Consider the following 26,446-nt stretch of genomic DNA (forward strand, 5'->3'; position numbering starts at 1 on the left):
CCACATGCCCATTAATGGCAGGATGAATAAAGCGTGGCATATTCACACAGTGGGACGCTACACACGCAGAGAATGAGCAAACCACAACTGCATGGAACAAGATAGATGAACCTCACAGAGGAAGGAAATCAGACACCAGATTACCTACTGTTGGCCAGATAATGTGATAAGCAAGTTACACGCATCATCTCACTCAGTCCTCATCACAAGACGGTGAGTTGCTGTAATTATCCCATTTTACTAGTGAGGAGACTGAGGCCCAGAGAGCTTGGGTCCCGTCTACATCCACTTGTACCAGACGATGCGTTACTGATTGTACTCCTGTGTGACTGGGGTACCAACAGAATTCTGTTGTACAAACTTGAATTTCCTCCTAACTGAACACCAGAGCTTGTCCATTAAGGGAAATGGTCCTTGATCTTGAATATCTGGGGCTTGAAAATTGGGGGGAAAAAGTTTTGGATAGGAAATTTTATTTATTAAATTTTTTTAATTGAAGTATAGCTGATTTACAAAGTTGTGTTAGTTTCTGGTGTACAGCAAAGTGATTCAGTTATACGTATATATATTTTTTCAGATTCTTTTCTCTTATAGTTTATTACAAAATATTGAGTATAGTTCCCAGTGCTATACAGTAGGTCCTTGCTGGTTATCTATGGTAGTGTGTATATGTTAATCCCAAACTCCTAATTTATCCCTCCCCCCTCCTTCCCCTTCAGTAATTTAAGTTTGTTTTCTATGTCTGTGGGTCTATTTCTGTTTTGTATATAAGTTCATTTGTATCATTTTTTTAAGATTCCACATATAAGCCATATCATATGATATTTTTGTCTTTATCTGGTTTATTTCACTTAGTATGATAATCTCTAGGTCCATTGGATAGGAAATTTAGAATTTTGCTTATTAAAGACATGAAAACCCACCACGCATCCCGTCTCCATCATTTCAAAAAAGAAAATCCATCTTAACACCTAAACGTTAGAAGGACATAACTTCAGAAAAAAAAAAAAAACCATAGCCTTTCCCAGGCAGGGACAGTCGGTGTTTGTATACTGACATTTTTGCTACAGAAATTTTCTGCCGCCGGCGTATAGATTTGAATCTTGTCTTCGATACTTCCTAGCTGTGTGACCTTGGGTAAGTAGCTTCTCCTCTCTGCGCCTCACTGCCTCCTCCTCGGGGTCGTTTCGAGGATTAAATGATGTAACCTGTGTAAAGCTCTTAGAACACTCCATAAACTACAGAGGCTGATGTAGATTTATCGTCGCCGACATTCACGAGAGACAACAGCGCCACCTGGTGGCTCTTCACCCCGGGGACAGAGAAGCGGCTTCCGCGGAGCAATAATGAGGCATCTGCCGGCAGTGAGGGGAACCTTGTGTAATGGCCAAGGCTGAGGAAGAAGCAGGGAGAAAAGCCATAAATATTCATGGCATCACTTAAAGCTCAGGCCTGTCGGTCTGCCTGAGAATAAAGTTTGTTCCTCAGAAGCTACTGTCCAAGCTGTCAGCTCTGGAAGAGGAGAGAAAATGAAATCTCTCTTCCAGGCGCCGCCTCCGTTTCCGCCCCACCTCCCGAGCCTTGGGGCCAGGAAGGGGGGCTGCTTTCATTGGGGTGGGGGGAGCCGTCTCTTCACGGGCCTAGGTGCTGTCACCTACTGGGGTCGGGGCTGGGCGTGGGGTGGCTGTCAGCCACAGCCCTCCTTGCCTCTTTCCTGCGAGGTCTGAAGATGGAAAAAGGGACGGCAACCTGAACGTGGGAGCCTTTTTGTGACGGTCACAAAACAGGGACACATGTAAGCTCAGTGTTCTCCCCGATATGGGTCTTTCACAGACCAAGCCATTAACCACTGGAAACAGCCCTTTGTCTTCAGAAGAGTCATTTCAGGAGAGGCTGTGAGACCTGAAAGACGACTTGAAGACTCTCTTTTTACATTCCTTCCCCAGGGTGAGAGATTGATATTGATTTTTCTTTCCTGTCTCTGCCTGCAGACTTTCACGTAGCCCGCGAGCCTGGGAAGGAAACTCGGCAAAGGACAAAGAAGGTTGGCTCTGGGAGAAGGTAGGCTTACGTTGGAATCTCGGTCCTGACGCTCACTGACTGGGTGACCTTGGGCAAGTCACGGTCTCCTTGACCGTGCTTCTGCACCTGGGAGTGACGATGGCACATCCCCTCAGGGGTTCGAGTGTGCTAATGTATTCCACAGTCTCAGGTGCCTCCAGGGGCCAGGCAGGCGTTGTGAACGTGAGAAGTAGGCCAGGTGTAGGGCAGCAGGGAGTGCTGGGAGCTGTGGTAAACCAGGAGCCCTAACCCCGTGGAGTGGTGGCAGCTGCTGGCCAGCGTCATCTGCTCCAGGGCACTCAGGCATTTGATCCAGGCATTCTAGTAAACCTCAAAATCCCAGAATTTTTTTTTTCAAGAGTCTGTGGGCAGATTTAGGCATTGTGGGGCTTAGCTGATGGGAGGGAACAGATTTGGTTAGCAGAAAAATATGGTGGAAAGAAAGGTGAGCTCAGTGCTGCCAGTTTTTTTCCCCAATGTTCAAGAGAAACAGGAAGTCATCTCTATTTTTCGGTGTTGGCAGTTGAACATTTTATAAACAATGCACTGTGATCTATAATAAAACCCCATGTTGGCTGTGTGACCTTGGGCAAGTCTCTTAACATCCCTGAGCTTCTGTTTCTTCATGAATAGTGAGGGTAAGAGTACACCTAGCTCCTGATCTTAGCAATTTACATAAATCACTTCATTTAACCTTTCCCCCACTGTGATAAGGGAGCTGTTCATATTATTCCTCATTTTACAGCTGAGGGAACAGAGGTGCAGAGAAGCTAAGTAACTTGCCCAGAATCCCATAGCTAATAAGTAACAGGGCTTTTGTGAGCATGAAATACTGCATGGAAAGGGGTCAGTGAGTATTAGCTATATTGTTGTGCCATGGTCATTATTACCACTATTATTAATAACAGAAATGGCTCACGGTCAGGTCTCAAACTTAATTCAATGGCCAAAGTAAGCCGCTAAGACTTTGATCCATCAGCCAAGACCAGGGCCAGCTCTGCATCATGTGGTATGTATTTTTACAGGTAGCTCTTGGCCATCTTAATAGTTCTTTTCACGTAGACATTGGGTCACACTGCCAGTGGGTTTTCTGGGATGATAATTAGATTTAGACCCCTGGTGCAGTGGATAGATCCTCATCTTGAGGTGACCAAGCCAATCATGACCAGTTAGTTACAGCCTGAGTTGTTCTGAGATCAATACGAATTTGCTCTTCATCGAGTGAGCTGTAAATCATGGGTGACAGGCAGCCTGAAAAGCAGTTGACATGGGGGTGGAGAGCTTGCAGGGTCTGGAGAGGGGCCGGGCTATTAGAGGAGAGACGAGGCAGAGGGTGGAGGAGGCAGACCTCTGTCCAGGGGCTGTGGACAGAGCTGCCCAGAGTTCCCACTGGGACCTGCTCAGGACATCGTCTCGTTGAGAGAGTAGATTTGATTGGCAGTGAGGCGTGGAAGAAAGACATTAAGTTCTGGAGTGGACAGAACTGGATTTGTATTTTCGTTGTGCTGTTTTCTACCTGTGATTCTCTGAGGAAATTGGGCCCTGTTCCCTGGTTTTCTCCTCAGTAAGATGGGCAATTAGCTGAACCAGTTGCACAGATGAGGACGAAATGAGTCTGTGTTTGCAAAGCCCTTGTTTTTACTGCAATGTGGGGCTGTCAAGTGCAGTCCTTAAGAGACTGTGGAGTCAGGCAGACCTGGCATGGAATCCTGCCTCTTTCACCTCCAAGCTGAGTAACCTTGGGAAGTTACTCTACCACTCTGAGCCTCAGTTTTCATATATAGAGATAGTAATAGAAGTCCCTGCCCAGGGCGGCTATGATCATTAAATGAGATAACTCACATAAAGATAAATCAGCACCACGCACAGGATACAGTGTGAGCTCAGCAGGAGGATGGCGTGATTTTTGTCCATCTGATTCTTAATTACCCCAAGCTGGCAGCGCAGTTAAGAGCAAAAGAGGGTGTGTGGAGCACTTGAATTAACAAAGCACTGTGGGGCTTTGCACAAGGAGCCCCATCTATGTACAGCCCTTTGGGCACCTTCTCAGTCTCCCTGGTTTTCTCTTGCTCTGGCCAGTGATGGGAAACGGTCTTTGGGATCTCTCCGTGGACTTAGCCAGAAGGGCTTCCTTGAACAATCCTACAGTTATTTCAGGAATTTCCCCCCTCCCCAATACATCAGCCAAGCAAGAGCCATTCCCAAGATTATTATGGTTGAGAGGGGGATTTAGAGAATATTTGTTTGAATCTGTGCCTCCCAATGTCTTTATCAAAACCATGTGTTGCAAGAGATTGTTCACAAGAGGCCCAGCTCTGTCCTGTCCTCTCCAAGTATCTTGCTAGTCAAGAGACAAGGCGTTTCTTCTCCTTGGACGGGAACAGTTTAGAACACAAGTGCAGAACGAAAGTTTTAAAGTCAGATCGAAGTGGTTGTGAAGCCCAAGTTCCCCTCTTGGCAGCTGGGTGACTTTGAAGGATGACCTCACCTGATTCCTGAACTAATGGGCCACTTTGAGGATTAAATGGGATGTACATTAATGCCCTTGGCAGAGTTCTTTGCTAATGCTTGTTAAACTGTTATTGTAACTACACATGTCCTAAATGAGCTCAGGGTAAAGACTGAGACTCCGGAATAGGCTGGGATATCACAGAATGCTCCATTTGATGCTGCAGCACTGGGTTACCCACCCCTGCTATCGGGAGGGCTGTGCACAGTTCTTCGGTCAGTGGGATATCATCGGCTCTTAGAAAAGTAAAATTCTTCTCCTTTCCAGGCAGGTAGGAGCTGAGGCATCCCTCAGCCTTCCAAAGCTCTGGGATGCACTGGGCAGGGAATTTCTCCTAGGATCAACCTCTTGGTGGTCTGGGGTCATCCACCTAGTAAACAGCCATTCAGCTTGCTACGTTCTAGAGAAACAGGGCTCTGCCAGTCCCTGTAATAGCCTAGGATTTGTGAATTCTTGAATCCAAATATACATTTATGGGTATCAAGCCAATGACGAACTTAGGCCAGCCTGAATCTTGTAGATACATGATGTGTACAGTATAAGAGGATTACAGGGGGAAAGTAGAAAATGTCTAGGAAGCTATTCAGAGAGAAGTTACTATCTGTTTCTACCCAGTTATCTCATACCCATACCCATCTCCTACCAACTCAGCCACACGTTCATCCCTCCACCCACTGCCCAGTCCATATCCAACCTAATACTCACCCCATTCTTCATCCATCTATTCCTCTACCCACTCCATCTCCCTTCAGACCCACCCATCTGTCCCATCCATCCATCCATCCATCTATCCATCCAGACATCCACCACTTGCCCACCCTATCCATCCATTTAGCAAACGTTTATGAATTACTCATTATGTGCTACAACTTGTGTTATGGATCTAGGACACATATAACTTGAGACCTGGCTCCTTTTCCCAAGAACATCCTGTGTGCAAGAGCTATACTCTAGAATAAAAAAGACAAAACTCAACCAGGTTTTTTTTTTTAATATAAATTTATTTATTTATTTTTGGCTGCGTTGGGTCTTTGTTGCTGCGCGCGGGCTTTCTCTAGCTGTGGCGAGCGGGGGCTACTCTTCATTGTGGTGCGCGGGCTTCTCATTGCGGTGGCTTCTCTTGTTGCAGAGCACGGGCTCTAGGCATGCAGGCTTCAGTAGTTGTGGCACATAGGCTCAGTAGTTGCGGCTCGTGGGCTCTAAAGCGCAGGCTCAGTAGTGGTGGCGCACGGGCTTGGTTGCTCTGTGGCATGTGGGATCTTCCCGGACCAGGGCTCAAACCCACGTCCCCTGCATTGGCAGGCAGATTCTTAACCACTTCGCCACCAGGGAAGCCCTCAGCCAGGTTTTAATAAGATACAACACGCGGAATCTTGTAGTGGTTACGTAAGCACATGGGTTTTGTAGCCAGACCAACTTGACTTTGTTTTGGGCTCTGCCACTTGCCAGATGGATATCCTTGTACCAATCGTAGCACATTATTAAACCCCAGTTTCCTCATCTGCTAAGTAGGAATAATAATTGCATCTCCTTCAGAGGATCTTGGTGAACACTACACAAGTTAATGCTAAGGAAATTAGCATGTTTACAAAGGGTCGCATAGCAAAGAACTGTAGGTGTCCTCTGGGAATTGAGAGCAGCCCCAGGCGACAACCAGGAAGACAATGGGAACCTCAGTCCTACGGCTACAAGGAACTGAATTCTGCCAATACTGCTGCAGGCTTGGAAGGGGACCCTGAGCTCTGGGAAGGAGCCCGCTTGACACCTTGATTGAATCATCGTGGGGCCCTGAGAAGACCCAGCTAAGCCATGCCTGGACTACTGACTCATGGAAACAGCGAGATATTGATTGCGTGTGGTTTTAAGACACTAAGCTTGAGGAAATTTGTGATGTGGCAATAGATAACTAAGATATTCAGTAACTTGCCCAAGGCTACAGAGCTCCTCAAGGATAGAGCTGGGATTCAGAGCAGGAGAGAACCACAACATGGTATTGAAAGATAACCAGCCAGAGGGATTAAAACGCGAAAGCTTTCCTGATTAGCCTTCAATTGACTGGAAAATCCAGTTAATCAGAATTTCTAATTCTTGGGCCTTATGATTTGTCAGGGATTTTCTGGATTTGAAATCAAGTTTTCCATGGCAATTGGGGCAAATACCCATGGATGCCCTGATGACGCTGGATAAATGTAGCCACTGTAGAGTCGGGAGAAGAAAGTTCTGTTTCTTTTTACGTAAAGGTCTGATTTAGAGCAACCAAGTGTTAGAAGATAGTAAGGAATGTGAAGGAAGCATAGGGTGATGTGACAGGGGGCAACTGTGGGATCTACGTGGAGAAAACAAGTAGGAGAGGACAGCAGAGCTGACACATGAATGGAGAGAGGGAGGCAGCAAGGCCAGGACCGGAGGAAGCAGAGCATTCAAGGCACAGGGAAGAGCAGGTGTAAAGGCCCTGTGGTGGGAGCAAACGTGGGCCAGACAGGGAAGCGGAAGGATGCTGTTAGGAGGCTGACACACAGTGTGTGTGGTGAATCAGAGGAGCCTGGTGTGTCAGGAGGGCCAGAGATGAGGTCGGCAGGGGTCAGTTAGGGTAAGAAAAGGAACTTGGACTTCATCCTGCTGGCCTCAGGGAGCCATAAAAAGGAGCAGCAGGGGGCTTCCCTGGTGGCGCAGTGGTTGAGAGTCCGCCTGCCGGTGCAGGGGACACGGGTTCGTGCCCCGGTCCGGGAAGATCCCACGTGCTGCGGAGCGGCTGGGCCTGTGAGCCACGGCCGCTGAGCCTGCGTGTCCGGAGCCTGTGCTCCGCAACGGGAGAGGCCGCGACAGTGAGAGCCCCGCGTACCGCAAAAAAAAAAAAAAAAGGAGCAGCAGGATCCGAGTTATGTTGTTCAGTGATCCCTCTGATTGCTGTGGGCAGGACGGAGAAGGCGGCTGGAAGGATGGTACTGAGAACAGGTAGGAGACCCTGCAGCAGTCCTAGCACAGGACGTTCTGAGGGATTTGTCTCATCCCACTGCGATCCTTGGCAGATCCTTTAACTCACCAAGCCCTTTCCTGGCTCAGGGTTCCTCACATGGAGGTCCCTCACCTACAATCCTCTTTCAGCACCTTTCCCTCGCTACCTCTCCAACTCTTTTCTTACATCTTCTCTCATGTCTTTTCATCTGGAATTCTTCTCTGACCCCAAGTCCAGGGGGGTGCTCATGGCATCGAGCTCTCACTGAGCTTGCAAAGTGCAGCTTACCCATCGCTTCTCCTTCGGGAGCCTATGAAAGCAAGAATTGCATCATTGCTGCCCTACACAGAAAGCATGCAGAAGACTCTCAGCAAATCTTTCTGTTTGAGATTTATGCTGCTGACCCTAAATGATTTTTAAACAATTAAGTAGGGTCGGTCTTTCAAACAAATGTGTTTTTAGAGCAATAACTACGATTGGCCGCGTGCCTCACATGTACCAGGAACGGCGTTAAGCTCATGAAATCCACTCACTCATTTAATCATCTTGAGAGCCATGCCAACTAGAAATGTTCACCCCCATCTTTCAAATGGGAAACTGTGGATGAAAATGGCTCCATAACTTGCCCAAGAAAACCTTCTGACTACGTGATGGAGATCACAATTTAAGTCCATGTCCATTTGGGTGCAGAGCTCGTGCTCTTCTGACCAATGACTCCTAAAGATCGGCACAGTCACTCCTTCCACAAGGATGTAGCAAAGCACCAGCTTTGGAGGTGGTGGAGGATATGATGTGTCATTAGCCAGAGTTCCTGCCTTCTAGGGGATGAGCACCTGGAAGAAGAAAAGAGAGATGGAGAGAAGTGTTGATGTAGTGCTTATACCTCAGGGATCCATGTGACCCAGTCTCAAGAGCTGTTGAGATCAACAGAAGAGTCTCATGATCCCAAGAATAATTTCAAAATAACTTACATTCATTTATCGTAATTCCCCAACACTAGGAGACGACTTATGCTCCACAGAAGTATTTCTTAAACCTCTTCCTCTATCCCAGTCACACCCCAAACCACCTTCTCCTCTCTTAACTGATGCATCTGCTTCCCTTCTCTTACCTTTTGCATTAAGATTCCATATCACTGAAGCTCCAAACAGCTGACAAAACCCAAAGCAGCCCCTTTGACTGTTTGGTGGAAGCCATGGACTTTCCCCTGGGGAAGTACTCAAACGCATGTGTGTACACACACACACACACACACACACACACACACACACACACACACACACACACACACACACACACACACACACACACGCCACACCACCACCCCCCCCGCACACACTGGTTTCACTGGTTTGCCAGTCATTTCAGGGGGTCCATAGACCTCCTGAATCTTACCCCAGTTTCTGAGTGAGAACCCCCGCCATTGGCAATCTGAAAAGCCGTCAGCTCCTTAGCATTTGCCAAAGGAAAAGAGCTTCTCCTCCTAACCACGTGCATGAGAGAACTTCTCTCCCCCCGCCCCGCTAACCAACCTAACCCCATGCTTGCTGCTTCAGAAGCTTGTCATTCTGCAGTTTCCAGCCTGGAATGACTTTCTCTTCCAGGGAGCGGGGAGCTCTGGAATTAGGAGAGCAGAGGACAAAGGCCTTAGCAGCACTCTAGATGTTGAAACACCAGCAGAAAGAGCTCTCCGTTTACAACTCCCTCCGTTTACAGTCCGAGTTGAGCTTCTTGATACCCAAGGTGGTTTTAATTTAACCACGTGGCATGGTTCTGGAGACCAGCAGTTCTCAGCCACAGCATGGCGTCACCACTGGGTGGCCATAAGTTATCAAGGACGTTGGAAAATAGTCTGAGCTATTGGTGACATACCAAAGGTAGCAGATTATTTGCTTAAACAATAAGTTTGAGAACATTCAAGTTTCTTTCTATAATGATGCTGTTTTCAATGCTTTACTTCCAGATGTGCTTTCCTGCGGGTGGGGGATGGGTGGGAATAGGCAGTGGGTACCATCTGGGGAATTCGGAACAACCCTGAGATACCCACAATCTTACCCTTCATGGTTCCTGATTTTTTTATGTTTAAAACATAAACATATGTTTATGCTGACCCCACGATTTGCTTTGCTAACCCCAAGAGTTTTTATTTTTCTCCTTTCAGAACAGTGCTTCCCAAACCCCAGTTATTTTAATATCACCTTCAAGGTTTTTGCCCTATCTTTGGTTACACATTCTTTTTTTCTAAGATTTGTTCTAGGAGTCGTTCCTCTATAGTTTTGGCTCAAGCAGTCATGTTCACAAAATCACGAGGTTGAGTGTTTATTATTTCCCTTCAAGACCCACTAAAATAAGCACATAACTTTAAAAATAAAATTCACCATCCACGTTCCATCAAAAATCATTCCCTACACCCCCGAGTAGTACAGTTACCACATTAAAAAATTTTTTTAATACAATTTATTTATTCATTTTTTGGCTGCACCGTGCAGCATGTGGGATCTGAGTTCTCCAGCTAGGGATCGAACCCGTGCCCCCTGCAGTGGAAGCGTGGAATCTTAACCACTGGACCGCCAGGGAAGTCCCTGGTTACCACATTTTTGAGGACACACTGTTCTAATAAGTGCCCTCATGAGTTGAAGAAATTAACTTTGATCCACTTATTCATTTGTAAATTCCAGTTCTTCTTTAAAAACCATCCATTAGAAGCTCACGACATGCCAGGCACCGGCCTAGGCAGGTGCACGCTCAGTATTTCATTTAATCCTGGCAACAGAACTCTGAGGTTACTATTGCTATTCCCATTTTACAGATGGAGAAAAAGGCTTAGAGAGGTGTAAGGGTCTTGCCCGAGGTCACACAGCCTGTGATTTCCAGGAGGACAGAACCAGGTGTCTCTCTAAGGGTAGTGAGAAACTTCCAACCATGATGGAGGTGCTGGTTGACCTACTCGAGTACTTGGGCACTGGGTTTCTTTTTTTTTATTTAATTTTTTAAAAATTTAAAATTATTTTTACTTCTTATTTTAATTTTTATTATTTATTTATTTATTTATTTATTGGCTGTGCCGTGCGGCATGTTGGATCTTAGTTTCCCAACCCTGGACTGAACCTGTGTCCCCTGCATTGAGAGTGCAGAGTCTTAACCACTGGTCTGCCGGGGAAGTCCCTTTATTTTTAAATTTAAAATTTTTTAAATTTATTTTTAAAATCAAAAAAAGTTTTTAGGGTGCTGGGTTTCAAAGGCAGCCCCAGCTCCTCTAAACAGTCAAACTGCAGTGGGGACATTTGCTTGTGAAATATGTCACTGTGTTCCAGCAGCCTAGATTCTTTCCAAGAGTTTCTCAAAAATCCAGAACAATAAATATCAGATTCTTTATTGCCCACCACATAATAGGAATATAACTTATTACCATCAGAGCACCATCCTTTCGGCAGCCTCCGTAAATCTGGCGCTCCACTGACTCCAAATGCATTTAAGCAAAACCTGGCCGACGTAGTGGAGCAGTGGATGTAATTGGAATATGGAGCGGAGCTTTTGGATTAATCATATGCTGAATATTAACTGTGTATTATGCTGATTTCCTTGTAAATATATTCAGAAGCCCCAGCATGTGTACCTGACTCAAGCTTATACAATCAGAATAGCAAATATCCTGAGTGTGGGGTTGGAAGCAGTTCCAACTGCAGTGTACGAGGCCAGGTTTAATTTCTCCTGAGAAAAAGAATACTTCAGCCCTCTCCAGGAGGCCTCAAAACACAATATATGGTTTTCTGACACCAGTGGAGGAAGCAATGTTTGTTTTCAGCTGCCTGGTTCAGAGTGGATTTTGTCAAAGATCAAGACTCTGTTTTGCAGTACATTCTTGGGGAACTCTTCTGGCTCTAGAACTTCTTTGGGAATAAGCCACTCTGTGTGATTGTCTTTACTGGGTGGGGGGGCAGCGGGGGTTGGAAGGTGCAGATGAGGGAATAGGATGGGAGACAGCGTGACCAAAATTGAGGCTTAGAAAGAAAATCCTGAATGACTCCCAGCTCTGCCAAAGGCATTGCCAGGTGCCTTGTTTCATGAGATCAGTCACCTCCCTGAGTCACACACTTCATTGTTCACAAAGCAAGGCTTAAACCTGCAGAATCTTATCTAGAACTCACGGCAACTCTGAGAGGTTAAGTATTAAGATACTCATTTCACAGATGTAGAAAATGAGACTTGGACAAGTTTTGCTTTGAGGAAACGTGAATAAATAAGTCATGGGAGGAGGACCTGGACTCAGGCACAAAGTTAAGGGGACACCAGAAAAACTCGGCAATCAAGAGCAATGATATTCTAATGCCATATTGTTTAATTACTGCAAAAAAAATCTATGATGAACAAAGAACCAACATTTTAAATTAAGACAGGATTAATAACAGGGCTTTGCTGAGCCATATTGAAGCCTGGAGAGAAAGGAAATATCAGTAATACAGATTCTGTCTTTATTTATCATGTTAATGAGTCTTTTCAGCTTTTCGTTAAATTTTGTGCCTGGGGTAGGTGCCTTGCTCGCCTCACCTTAGTTCCGGCCCTGCATGGGAGCCAGAATTATCTCCCTTAATCACACATGTGATCACATCAGGCCCCTGATCGAATCCCTCCCGGGGCTCCCTATTACCTACAGGAAAGAGTCCCGGTGCCCAAGCCTGGCTCAGAGAGGCTTCTGGAATTGAGGGGACACACACAGCACGCCCTGAACCAGGGTGTAATTCACATACATTAAATTATTAATCACCTTTGGTCCAAGGGCACCGGCTCCAGACTTAGACTGGATCCTGGGTTTGGATCTTGTTCGGTCGTTTACTAGCAGTGTGATGTTGGATGATGCACTTAAAGTCCCAGGGTCTTAGTTTTCTCACCTGAGAGAGGGGGAAACAGTCATGTTGGTCTCATAGAGTTGCTGAGAAAATTCAGTAATAAAAAAAGGATAAAAAATAACATTTATTGAGTTTCCCCAGCATCTAGAGCACAGTAAGTGCTCAATTAATTCATTCAACAAATAGTTGTCAAGCATCTGCTATGTGCCAGGTACACAGTGCTGGAGCTTTGGGGGCTCAATAAATGCTAGTTACTGCTATTACTGTTATTTAATCCTCACAGCAGCCCACGAGGTAGGTATCACGATTTTCATCCTCATTTTACAGGCAAGGAAACTGAGGCTCAGAGGGATTAAGTAACATACCCAAGCTAAACCAATAATTAAATTGAGAAGATAGGATAGGACCCCAGCAGGAGATGTGGTTCCAAAGTCCGCAGGGTTCTTAGTGAGGGCTCCCGGAGCCTTGCCTGAGTGCGTTTGTCTCTCCCTTAGGACCATGAGCTTCTGGTGGGTAGCACCCCTGGTGTCTTCAGCCTCGTGTCTGCCTCAGGCTTAGCAAGGAGCTTTGCACACAGTAGGTGCTCAACAAAGGGCCAACAAAATAAACTGCATCTGGTCTTGTAGCGTTCTTGAATACGCTTTGTGGTGTGTGCCCTGGTATTTACTCCCATGATGGGGAATGTGTGTGGCTCTTCTCTGAACTCCTAGTTCCCTTCAGGGATAGAGAACCTGGCTCAGGTGGTGGAGGTGAGTCCAGAATGCAACTCTTCTTTCCCCCACCCCACCCCATGCACCTGCTTCTCCTCAAGGTTTCAGTGAACACAGCACAGTGCACCAACTGCGGATACAAGACACCCAGGCATTCTGTCCCTTTCCTCCTTCCCTGTCCCCTGACAGTCACTCAACCTCCTCATGCTGGAGATCCCACCTCCTAAGTCTTTTTCCCATCAGCCACTTTTCTCCATCCTCCCACCACCCTTGTCCAGGCTGCCATTGTGTCTTGCTTGGATGCCTATAGCTATTTCCTACTGCTCTGCCCGCTTCCAACCTTCCCCCCGTCCCATTCTATTCTTTATCGGGCAACCAGAGACCTCTTTTCAAACCACAGATTTGACCCCAGCCTCTTTCCTCCTTCAAACCCTGCCAAGGCTCAGCTTGCCTGTAGCAGTGGTCTCTGGAGTGGGGCATCTGCAAACTGGGGGCAACGCAGGAGTATCCTCCCAGGTGTGGGAAAAAGGTATAAGAACTTCTGTTTCTGTGTATTTTCTATTATATCTGTTTTGAAAGTTATACTTCTGGGCATGTTTTATAATGTACTGTCTTAGTTCAGTTTATAATGTACTGTCTTAGTTCAGGTTCCCTGGAAGTGGAGCCTGAGGCAAGGCTTTGGATCCGTGTGACTTACTGGGGTTGGGAGCACTCAGGAGAAACCTATGCGAGAGTCAGGGAAGCAGTATGGAGAAGAGGGAAAAAACCTACGCAAGGGTGTGATGTCAGCTGGAGTCTAGCTTCAGCCTAGTCCATACGGGATCTCTGGCAGGTGAATTGCATCACAGGGGGTTGACCTTTTGTGTCCCTCTGTCAGCCACCTGACCCTAGGGTGGTGAGGGGTGTCAACTTCAAAGTGAGACATCTCCCTTTAGCCAAGGGAAGTTGCTCAGATGAGAGGACAGCTCTTTTATGAATGAGTATACCCCCTGGGAAAGGGAACGGTCACCAAGACTGTCGACTCTGTGTACAGGGGTGTGGGAAGAAAGGATTAGACTGTCTATTTATATCTATTTTCCATTTCTTCCTTTTACATTTTATGTATTTTCTCCATGTTTTATAATAGACACATCTCCATAATGCACATGATGTATTAGTATAGGATTTTGTGTGTAATTTAACAATAAGTATATCAATGTTGTGGAAGATTAGATTAAACTCATGTCTTTTTGACTCCCTGCGGGATATAGATGAACTTGAATCCACATCTGAATCCCAAGTCCCATGGCTGGAATCCAATCATGCATAGAGGCCAGAGCTGGGATGGGCAGGGATGCAGCTCAAGCAACTGAACTCTAGACATTAGAGGAGCTCAGCTTTGTTTATTTTGGAATCCAGCATTAGAACACTTTGACCCAGTCTCACTGGTCACCTCATCACTCTCTGGGAGTGTGGGAAAAGGATGATTGCACCAAGGGGAGTCCTTGCAGCTGCTTTTAGAGGATCTGGTAATTCTGACCTCTTCCTATGCCTCAACCCTTAATGGAGCCTCCTGATGCTATGAAATCCACAACCTACCTCATCCTTGACCAAGAACAGCAGCCAGAGTGGAAAGCCCCGTGGGACTGGGGAGCCACTGGTGTGAAGGTCATCCGCTTTCTAACAAAAGGTGTTCTCGCTCTGTGCCTGGCTGGGACCTCTGTGCAAATGACTCCCCGCGGAGCTTCTGGGCTGGTACTGGGTGATCTAAATTCAGGTCACACCTGGAATAGATGGCCGTGAAAAAGGAGGGACTCAAAAGTCAAACACAGTTGGGACCCAACCTCACTTTGGCCAAGTACCAAACCTTACTAGCTGTGAGACCTTGGGCAACTTAGGTAATTTCTCTGAAGTTAAGGTGTTTACAACATCTAGGTCAGTTTCCCAAAGCTGAACCCAGGACAATGAGCTGTAAGCAGAGTCCTAACAATAATTGAGCACTTGCTATATGCCCAGAACTGTGCGAAATGAGATGTGTATATCTATATGTATATGTACATATATAATGTGTACACACACACACACACAGACACACACACACATATACACATATATATTCTAATCTTATAATCTCAATAACCCTATTAGCTGGGCATGTTGACCTTATTATATAGCTGAGGAATCTGGGGCTCATCGAGGCCAAGTGACTGACTCATCACTGCTTGTAAGTGATGGAGCTGGGATTTGAACCAAGACCACTTACCTCCTCACCATCCCCTTCACTGCCTCACATATCTTCCCTTAGTTATCAGCACCCCAAGTACAGACTCCAAACCCTTCTGAGACAGCAAAGGCCTTGTTTGCAGGCAGCTTGAAATCATAACTAGAAAGCAGAAATCATCTTTATTAAAATTCTGCAAGGTAGCCAGTTGGGTATAGAAAATGCACACATCCTATGATTTGAATGTCTTCTTTATCCCGGTTGGTGCCTACCCTAAATTAAAACCCCCTGAAGGTACCGCTGTCTTAATTAACAGTTTGCCTTGTTAACACTGTAAACATTTCTCTTGCTGTGGAGCAGGTCATGCCAATTAAAGGCAGAGACAAGGCTGAGCAGGAGGGTAGCACGTACTCACCCGCTGAGAAGGCCAGGCTCCTCTTGCCCACGTGGTCCCCACGTTTCTCTTGGGAGGTCACGGAGACACAGGGCCCTGGGATGACAGCTGCTCCTGCACAGTAAGCAGCTACCAATCTACAGGCTACCCTTGGAGGTTGGGAGCTTGGGTTTGGAGCCATTGAGACCTGGCCACGTGTTCTGGCCCCTCTCTGAGCCTCAGTTGCCTCAGCAGTGCTTAGCTCATGGGATGATGAAGTACTTACCCCCTGAGCCCAGGTGAGGCTTGAATGAACAGGTGTGCACAGAGGTACTCAGTACAGTGCCTGGCACTTAAGGGTGGATGCTCTTCTCCTCTCCCCCTCCATCTCCTCTAGTGGACATTTTTTATGCCTTTTGGCCACTGAGCATCAGTATAATGTCCTTCCTGGGTGGGGGAATTTTCCCTTGACCAGAGTCCCACGTCCCCAAGAGAAAAGCCAAAAACTCACTTTGCCATCTCCCTTGTAAGTTTGTGGTCCAGTCTTGGGACCCAGTGCTGGAAAATTTGGATTTTTGGGGAGGGGAGGGGTAAACTTTTTATTGAAAAGTAACATATATATATAGAAAATCACACAAAGCCTAAGTATGTTGCTTGCTAAATATTTATAAATTGAACATAGTCCTATAACCAGTGCCTAAACTATGAAACAGTGTTACCAGATCCACAGAAGACCCGGTTGGGCCTCCTTCCAGTCACCCCAAGAGTATCTATTATCTTGATTTCTAAAGCATAGGCTAGTTTTGCTAGTTTTTGAACTTTATAGAAATGGAATTATATAAAGTTATATATTATATGAAGATATATATGGAAATTAATAGAATTAATTATATATATATGGAATATGGAAATATAAATTATATTGTGCATATATCACTCATCCCCATTGCAGGGTAGGATGCCAATGTGTGGTGATACCATAGTTAGTTTATTAATTCAACTGTTAATGGGCATTTGGGCTGCTTCCAGTTTTCAGCTAATACAAGTAGGGCTGCTATGAATATTCTTGTACATGTTTATTGGTGAACATAGGTATGCATTTCTTTTGAGTAGAATTGCTGAGTCAAAGATAATATGCATAGTTGGCTTTAGCAGGTACTGTGAAATCATTTTATAAAGTGTTTATACCAATTTACACTGCCACCGATAATATATGAGAGTTTGCAATTGCTCCAACATTTGGTGTCTATGCCTTTTACATGTTAGTCTGTTCTGGTAAGAGTGAGAACTATTAACATGGTGGTTTTAATTTGTATTTCTCTAATATCTGAGCACCTTTTCATGTACTTATTGGCCAGTTGGAGACCATCTTTTGTGCACTTCCTATTCATGTCTTCTGCCCATTTTTCTCTTTGGGTTGTCTGCCTTTTTCTTACAAATTTGTAGTTCTTTTTAATACTTTGGTTAAAAGTCCTTTTTGAATTGGCAAATATCCATTCCCACTCTCCTGGGTGTGTTTTCATTCCCTCCATGGTATCTTTTGATTATGATCAACAGTTATTGGCTGTAGTCCAATTTATCAGTATTCCCCTTCAGGTAGCACTTTTGTGACTTATTTAAGACATTTTTGCCTACCCCCAAGGTCATGAAGACGCTCTCCCGTGTTTTTGCCTAAATGTTCTATTGTTTTCCTTTTCACATTTAGCTGTACAATACATCTGATACTGATTTCTTTGTATGGTGTGAGGTAGGGTTCAAGCTGAATTTTTGTTTTCCAGCATGGATTGACCCAGCACCAGTAATTGAAAACAACATCCTTCTCCCTCTGCTTCCAGGGAATTTTGTTATGAGTCAGGTGACTATGAGTGAGTCGATTTCTGGACCCTATTTTTTTCCATTGGTCGATATGTCTAACCTTTAGAAAACTTTCATATGAAAGAGAGGTTTGTGAAGAAGGAGGTACTCCCAAGGGACCCATTTTTGGGTAATGGTTGTGCAAGGGGCAGGAAGAAATCCATCCAGCCTCTGGAAGCAGCCGTGGCAGGGTCCTAGAGCCTCGGTAGTATGGACTATAGTGTGCGGGTCCTCAGTGGCAAGGGCTGTAGGGTCACCCTGGAGCGGTCCAGGGGGATAAAATGGGCATTGACCTTGGTGTTGTAGACTCGAAGCTGAATTCTCTGTTCCTTCCATAAGGCTGGATGCAAAGAATTTGAAACCTCCATGCTCGCCTTCCCCTGAAACCAACTTCAGACCAAGGAGCCCCTGTGTGCTTCTTCCCCAGTAAACTGTGAAATACAAGGTCTCCTTGTAAATACTTTTATACACTGCTCACTTCAGTTTAATATATGAGACACTGCATCATAGTCTGGAGGTTCAAAATTACCTCGAAGTAATCATTTCCTAGAGGGCTGGTAGTAAACATTCGGTCACATAGCTATAGATTGTCGCCTGTCGCCATCAATCAGCTCCCAGGGAGATGTTAAGGGGAATGATATGGAAGTGAATTGAGAACAGGTGCACACGGCTGCCAGCTCTCTGCAGAGGGAAACAGCCTTGGTGGCCTATGGCAGGCTGGCTTTGTGGGGCGTGGGCTCTGTCGGCACGACAGCCCAAGGTTGTGGGTCTGGGTAGCCTGTTGGCATAACTCAACTCCAGAGTCATGGGATCCCTTAACCCTAATCTTGGCCTTCTGACATCTTCCCTGCATCCTTCAGACCAAAGCCTGCGTTTGCACAATAATAATAGTTGCCGTTTATAAGCACCCACTCTGCCCTATGGAGTCTGCTAATCCTTTTCAGGCATCATCTTATTAATCTTTAGAGTGACACCGGGAGGGAATTATAATGTTAGCCCTATTTCACAGCTGAGGAAACCGAGGCTCAGAGATGTGGGAAAACTTGCAAAGTCACACAGCTGGTGAGTGACAGAGCCAGGACTTGAACTTGAGTGTTCCGCCTCCGGAGGCCAAGTGCTAAATCACTATGCGCTGCCTCTGTTAAACATGCAGCCCTGCATTGAGCCCATGAGCTTGTATCCCCGTTAAACTTTGATGCGTGCTGTTCTTGTTCCATTGTACAGGTGAAGAAACTGAGGCTCTGAGAAGTGTACAGCTGCTCATCCAAGCTCAGCAAGTAGATGGCGTTGCCAAAATCCCACGCCAGGGTTCTTTGGCCACGCATCTAAAACTTCCTCCTTGAGAAGGCAGCTGGAGTACAGGTAAAACATCACTGCCTGCAGACTTGCAGCCTATGTGCTGGTTCACCTTGTAGACCTGATGGCTTGGTGAACTTCAGCCCAAGTCCCCAGCAGGGTCAGATCGGGTTTGAGGAACTGAAGTTGATACAAGGTGAATGACCCTCTTAAGAAAATTAGTCATGAAACTTAGGTATGGGAGTACCTGTTTATTTAGCAGTGCATTCAGATGACAGTCCTGAAACTTACACTTTGTGAATGTCAAGGTCAGTCCACTCTGGTCCCCAAGCTCCTGTGAGATCCCACCTTGGACACTGTATCTCCAACAGTGAAAAGCCTTTTCCTGCCTCGGTTGGCATTTCGGGAATCTGAGCTGGAAAGAAGCATGAAGTGGCTGATGTAGGGGTTTTCAGGTTGTCAGAGTCATCTTTGGGCTCTTCCCAGGACTGGGAAGGGGTGAGAGCCCTGCTTGACTCCAGTCCAGTGCTACTCAAAGTGTAGTCTCTGAGCTGTGCCTCTGAGCTTTGTCAACTCTGGGACAAGATCAGTAAGACATCAAGACCTGGCATGTAGAAACTTCCATAGCAATCTAGCCCTGCACAGGGGCCAAGTGCACTTGCCTTGTTGAACCAGGTGTAGACCAGTCAGAGTGTTGTTGAAATTCAGTGGTGAGCTGCCTGTGGCGTGAGTGGGTACTACTCACGCAGAGTAGGATCGAGTGACAAGTAGCTCCTTGCACAACTAGGATTAGTCCGTGATGTCCTGGGAAAAAACAAAGCTGGCCCTTCATTGCAGACAGTTTGACATGCACTGGTCTAAGCCTTATTAGGGACATTGCTGTTTTCAAAACACCCTGTCGTCACCATTTCATTTCACAGACAAGTAAACCTCAAACCAAGACAACATTAACAACAACAACAAAAACCCAAACCTAACCTACTGATGATTTGTTTGAGGTCTGGTTTAGTTTCTTCCTTCTTTTTGTATTGTAGTTGATTTACAATGTTGTGTTAGTTTCTGGTGTACAGCAAAGTGATTCAGTTATATATATATTTGTGTGTGTGTGTGTATGTGTGTGTGTGTGTGTGTGTGTGTGTGTGTGTGTGTGTGTGTGTCAGGACTTCCCTGGCGGTCCAGGGGTTAAGACTTTGCCTTCCAGTGCAGGGGATGCGGGTTCGATCCCTGGCCAGGGAGCTAAGCTCCCGCATGCCTCTGGGTCAAAACACCAAAACATAAAACGAAGCAATATTGTAACAAATTCAATAAAGACTTTTAAAATGGTCCACATCAAAAAAAATAATCTTAAAAAATGTGTATATATATATACTTTTTCAGATTTTTTTCCGTTATTGGTTATTACAAGATATTGAATATAGTTCCCTGTGCTATATAGCAGGACCTGTTGTTTATCTATTTTATACATAGTAGTGTGTACCTGTTAATCCCAAGCTCCTAATTTATCCCTCCTCCACCACCCTGTTCCCCTTTGGTAACCATAAGTTTGTTTTCTATGTCTGTGAGTCTGTTTCTTATTTGTAAATAAGTTCATTTGTATCTGTCTTTTTATATTCCACATGTAAGTGATATCATATGATATTTGTCTTTCTCTTTGTGACTTCACTTAGTATAATCATCTTTAGGTCCACCCATGTTGTTGCAAATGGCATTGTTTCATTCTTTTTTATGGTTGAGTAATATTCGGTTGTAAATATATACACCACATCTTTATCCATTCATCTGTCAATGGACACTCAGGTTGCTTCCATGTCTTGGCTATTGTAAATAGTGCTGCAGTGAACACTGGGGTGCATGTGTCTTTTTGAATAATGAAGTGAACATTGGGGTGCATTTGTCTTTTCTGGATATATGCCCAGGAGTGGGATTGCTGGATCATATGGTAACTCTATTTTTAGTTTTTTAAGGAACCTCCATACTGTTCTCCATAGTGACTGAGCCAGGTTACATTCCCACCAACAGTGTAGGAGTGTTCCCTTTTTTCCACACCCTCTCCCACATTTATTATTTGTAGACTTTTTGATGATGGCCATTCTGACTGGTGTGACGTGATACCTCAATGTAGTTTTGATTTGCATTTTTCTAATAATTAGTGATGTTGAGCATCTTTTCATGCGCCTCTTGGCCATCTGTATGCCTTCTTTTTTTTTTTCACTTTTGTGTGTGCCAATGGGCTAATATTTGGCTAATTTCAGTTGGTTATAACTCTCGGCTGTGTATCTCATATGGGGGATGGCAGGTCCCTTATTATGGTGATGGCAAGAGTGCAAGAGATTGGAAACGTGATGCCTCTTGAAGCTTGGAACTGTAACACTAAGACTTCCTCCCATACTTCATTGGCCAAGACAAGTCACGTGACTAAGCTCTAATGCGGCAAGGTAGTAGACTCCACCCACAAGTCACATGGCAAAGAGCATGGGTGTATAATTCTGTTTAAGGGAGGATGTGGCATTGGGAGCCATAATCCAATTTACCACAGCTGATAACCACAGATGCCAGGAAAAGCGCTTAGCAACAAGCCTGGCCAGAGTAGCTGCTTGATAAACACTGTGTATTCTCCTAGGAAGCAGACTCCCGCAGCTTGCTCTGAAACTGTTATGTGGGAGTGACTCTCCCTCCATGAGAGGTTCCAGGGATGAGTTGTCTTTCCACCCCAGCATTAAGCCAGGGAGAAAAGACTGTGGCGTAATGCACCCAATGCTTTAAGTTCCTAGGAAGAAAGATCCCAATTGGAGGCTGCCAGAACTATTATCAGCTGCTTACATATCCATTTGCCCATCCACCACTCACAAAGTGCTCTATTTATCTGCACACACTCTGTAATACAGCAGTGGAGGGAGAATTCATTAAGGCAAATTGTGAGGGTTGCTTTCAAAAAAAATTTTCATCTCTCTGTTTTATGCAGTGCATGGTTCCCTGTTTAATGAGAACTCTGCAAGTCCATTTTCCTTAAGGGTTTAATACAAATATAATTTAAAAAATTAAGACAGATGTGGAAAGTGCCAGGGGAAGCTATTTCTCCCATTAACTCACAGAGTAGACCTTCTCGATGCTGCAAGATGTGTGGGGAGGAGAAAGACTCCAGAAGCTATCAAGAGTCCTTTAAGGTTACATCAGACTCCAGCCTGGGTTTATGTGGTTCAGGGATCCCTGCTGAACAGATAGGAATTAGATTTACTGGTTGAGTGATGGGACTGTTACTAGCTGGCGGTTTAATTAATGCTGATATAGGAGCTTTGCTATTTCTTGGAATTTGAACTACAGAGCAGTGAGAAGTGGGCATTTATATTTTTCAAAGTTTCTCTGAATAATCTTGGTTGTTTTTGGAGGGGAGGGGAGAATGGGGTGTTTGAGGGAGGGAGAGCCTTGGGGTGTTGGAGGCCCCTGTGCAATTCCCAGCTCCCTACATGCAGCATATCTGGGGCAAATTGTCCACTGCAATTTGATTGCTTTCCATCCTGCTGCCACCACTGGCTTCTTGAAGCAAGGTAGTACCTGAGCTATAATCACTTAAACAATTAAGAAACTAAGGATTAGTATTACTAAAATTTTGTGGTGCTTATTTTGTTCATTTCACTGGGAGGCTGGTGTTGTTATCATCATCCCCATTTCACAGATCCGTAAACCAAGACTCAGTCACTCAGAACAGGCAGAGCTGGGAATTGAAACCTATGTCTGTGTCTTGAACCATGTGCTACCCTTTTCTTTGTGACAAATGGGCCATCCACATCTTAGAGATGTGGGGAAAAATTCCAAGCCTGAACAGCAGGTGCGGACAGAGTGAGAACTAGCTATCTTACCTAGCAGCTTTCCCCACTGCACCTCTTGAATTTAATACGGGGATTCTGACTCACTTTACTATTAGCCTGCATTACACTCATTAAGAAATAGAAATATGCTCCCCTCCCTCATCCGGAAAACAATAAGCAAACGCACATTGATGGAGGGTTTACCGTGTTGCAGGCACTCTGCTGAGTGCTGTGTTTTTTATTTCATTTAATCTTCAAAATACATGCTGGCAAGAAGGTACAGTTGGCCCTTTGTGTCAGTGGGTTCCACATCCCCAATACCAAGGGCCACCTTTGGGACTTGAACACCTGGGGATTTTGGTATCTGCAGGGGGCGTGGTCCTGGGACCAATCTTACACGGATACTGAGGAACTACTCTGTGTAACGCTCTCTGCTTTCTAGATAAGGAGTCTGAGGCTCTGAGAGGTGAAATGACTTGCCCAAGGTCACACAGCAGGAAGTGGTTCAAACAAGATCCAGACCCAGATCTGTCCGAAACTCCCAAGCCTTTGCACTGAACCCTAAGGCTAGATAGACACGAGGGCTGGGCTTTCCTTTACTTCACTTTACCAGCATCCTAGGCTGCCTCCATCCCAGATAATTGAGAGCTGCCTGACCCAACGCAGCCTGTCACACCTGCGAGTTATTTTTAGCACGTTTCTATATAAATCCTTCTTCTCGGAAGGTAGGAAGGAGTCTGCTTGCCTTGGCGCATTCCCTGGTTGGCATATTGGTTTAAGGTCTCCTTGGTGTGCTGTGAGTTGTAAATCGGGAGGCCCTCTGACCTCGTTGAGATGGACACGGGTTCCTGAATCAGCAGTTTGGGAGACGCCCTCTTCTCTGCCTTTCTTGGGTTGCCATTCATTAAGTAATTCTAGAGAGAACTAGATTCCTTTCTAACCAAGGAAATGTCTTTGGTTTCCCTCTATGTTCAATTCAAAAATAGTTGAAAACCATTTTCGTGTCTTTACCATGTTGCCAAAAATATTTTAATTGATGGATAAACGTCAAGAACTAGATAATGTCCAGAAAATGGAGAGGATGACTCCTAAGTTCATGTTCACTTTGTCAAAGTTGGTAACTGGCTTCAAGTAAGTTAAGTTTCTTTCTACCTGGATCAAAGAAAATAAGAGGGCAGGTTTTAATTTTGCAAGGGTACTTGGATTTTCCATTTAGGACCAACAGAAGTGACTTTTGCATCACACAGACCTCTGCTCTCCACTTCTTCATCTGTGCCAGACATCACTAATAGATCATGGCAGTACAGCCTGCTCAGACTAGTCGTGATCTTAAAATCCTTCCCAGCAGAGGGAACCAGGCACCTTCTGCCACTGATCAAAATTGGGTTATAGGTGAAATCAGTTTTCCAAGTGATTCTGGATGCTGTTTTATGTCCTCTTTGAGTTTAGGCATCTGTCTTTTCCTGTCAGACAGCCTCAGATACATGGATTGAATTAAGATGCTAATCAAGGCATCATCATTTGATGATGAAGATTTGATGATGATTTGCTTTCACATCATTTGATGTGAAAACAAGTAGTGCTCTGATTCTTAAATAATGAGAAAGGAAGGCTTGGGGGTGATTTGTTGAAGGTCACACAGTCAGTAAGTGAGGGAGAGGGTTAAGTAGATTTGGGAGTCAGATCCAGGTCCCTGTCTTGGCTGTACCATTTCCTCATTTAGCGATGTTGGGCAAGTCACTTCAAATATCTGAGCCTAAGTTTCCTCATCAGTAAAATGGGACTAGAATGCTACCTCAGTGAGCTATGGTGAGGATTAAAATGAGATACTGCATATGAAATGCCTAGGAGGGGACCTGGTAGGTAGAGGAAGTGCCTGATAAATGTTAGCCATTATTTGTCCAGTTTTCTTAAAAATATCTTATGCACAAAAAACAGTATACATTATTATGAAATCTGATGACTCTGGGTACCACTATTCCCATTTTACAGATCATGAAACGCAGACTTAGAGAAATAAGATGGCTTTCCCAAAATCACACAGAAAGTAAATAGAAAAGCTAGAATTCAAATGCCAGATATGGCAAAGCACGAGTCCTTACTTCTTTAAAATCTTATCCAGATATCCCTCGCTCAATGCAACGTATCATGACCATCCTTTTAAAATTTCTCTCTCTGCCCCCATGTCTGTTTCTCCTCACCCTCCTTTGTTCTTCTCTCCAAAGCACTTTTTGCCTTCGAAAACACAATCTCTTACTATATAATTTCCTTATTTATCTTGCATATATTTAATTGCCTGTCTCACTCCTACTTGACTATCCCTCAGGGCAGGGTATTTAATTTATTTTGTTAACTGCTGTATTCACTGCTCTGGGCACAGTGCCTGACACACAGTAAGCACTAAATGTTCACTAAATATTTGCTGAATAAACACATGAAGTCTGCCTGGCTCAAAAGCTTCCTTTCTGGATCATGCTGTGTCCTACACGATTTGTAATCAGTTCTTAGTTGTTGAACTCTGACCATGTTCTAGGCATCATGGAGACATCGTAAATATATTGTTGCTAAATATGACCATAACCATTCATGGAAGGGACGATTATCCAGGCTTTGCAGTTGAGGAAACTGATGCTCAGCAAGGTTATGTGACTTGGTTCCCATCAGACATCTATTAAGGGGCAAGTGGGAAGTCATATCTAGGTCAGCTGGACTCCAAGACCTGCTCCCCTTCCCCAGACTGTGTTGAATTATAAGAACTGGCTTCCTTCTCAGCAGGTGCTTATGAGTATCATCCTTGGACCAGAATTTTTCTTTGAGAACTAGACCCTCGTTCCATTTAAAAAACTCATCAGACCTCATGGGTGGACTCTGTTGTATACATATCCCAGGATTGGAGCCCGCCGAAACCTACTGAAACAGAAGCCCTGGGGTTAGAGGAAGTGATGGGGAGTCCAGGAATCTGATTTTTAATAAGAACCTAGGTGGTTTCTATGATCAGGCTAATCTGGAAAACAGTAATGGAATTCATGCATGCATCTATCCACCCATTTCCTCATCTTTAAAGTGGGGGTAATACCAGTACCCAGCTTATATCGTTGTTGTAATGATTAAATAAGGGCATATTAGGAAATGATCAGAACATTGCCTACCAAGTAAGTTGTAAGAGGTGATTAAGACTTGGGCACCTCCCGTGGCTGGTAATTAGGGACATAGTGGAAACAAACAGACAAGGCCTTGCCTTCCTGGTGCTGACCATGTAGTTGGAATGAGCACAGATTTTGGCATCAGATAAAACTGGATTAAACTCCCACCTTTGCCACTCACACTCAGGTGTGCACATGAGCAAGCTACTGAACTTCTCTGGATCCATTTGCTCCAATGTGGGGATAATAAAATTAACAACAAAAGCAGTATTATAGCTTTGTTGTTGTTTGTATCAACTAGAAGAGATTGAGGTTCAGAGAGGCAAAGCAACTTGCCTAAGGTCACACAGCTAGTGAGTGTCAGAGCTGGGATTTGGATTCACATCTTTTAGACTCTGGGGATGGAATGTTCACCTGCCACGTGTTGTGGCTTCCCACAGACAGAGGGGTGGCTATAAAACTCACAGGGAACTGGTGGAAAGGATAACAAACCCGGTGAAGCCTTCATCCAACATACCGGCACACTGAAGCACATTGTACCGAGGCCCTGTGGGAACTCCCCTGTGACAAAACGAGGTCCAGACTTACCTAGTTTCCACTGACTTCACACAGAGCTAGCCTTCCCAGGTTCTCCTGCAACACAGGCATTTAGAGAGCTCCTTGGAAAGATTTTGACTTCTCTAATCTCACC

At 45.0% G+C, this 26,446-nt stretch overlaps 1 long non-coding RNA gene across 1 annotated transcript in view; it reads left to right on the plus strand.

Annotated features, from left to right (window-relative positions):
* The first annotated feature begins 1,692 nt into the window (after positions 1–1,692).
* LOC307197197 overlaps positions 1,693–26,446 on the plus strand; it is a 31,230-nt gene continuing 6,476 nt past the window's right edge. The window contains exons 1-3 of the long non-coding RNA XR_013831348.1: positions 1,693–1,795; positions 1,992–2,061; positions 18,735–18,872. This is a non-coding gene — a long non-coding RNA (uncharacterized lncRNA). The remainder of the gene's footprint in view (positions 1,796–1,991; positions 2,062–18,734; positions 18,873–26,446) is intronic.

The sequence above is a fragment of the Stenella coeruleoalba genome (assembly GCF_951394435.1).
Source record: "Stenella coeruleoalba genome assembly, chromosome: 14".
Lineage (NCBI taxonomy): Eukaryota > Metazoa > Chordata > Mammalia > Artiodactyla > Delphinidae > Stenella > Stenella coeruleoalba.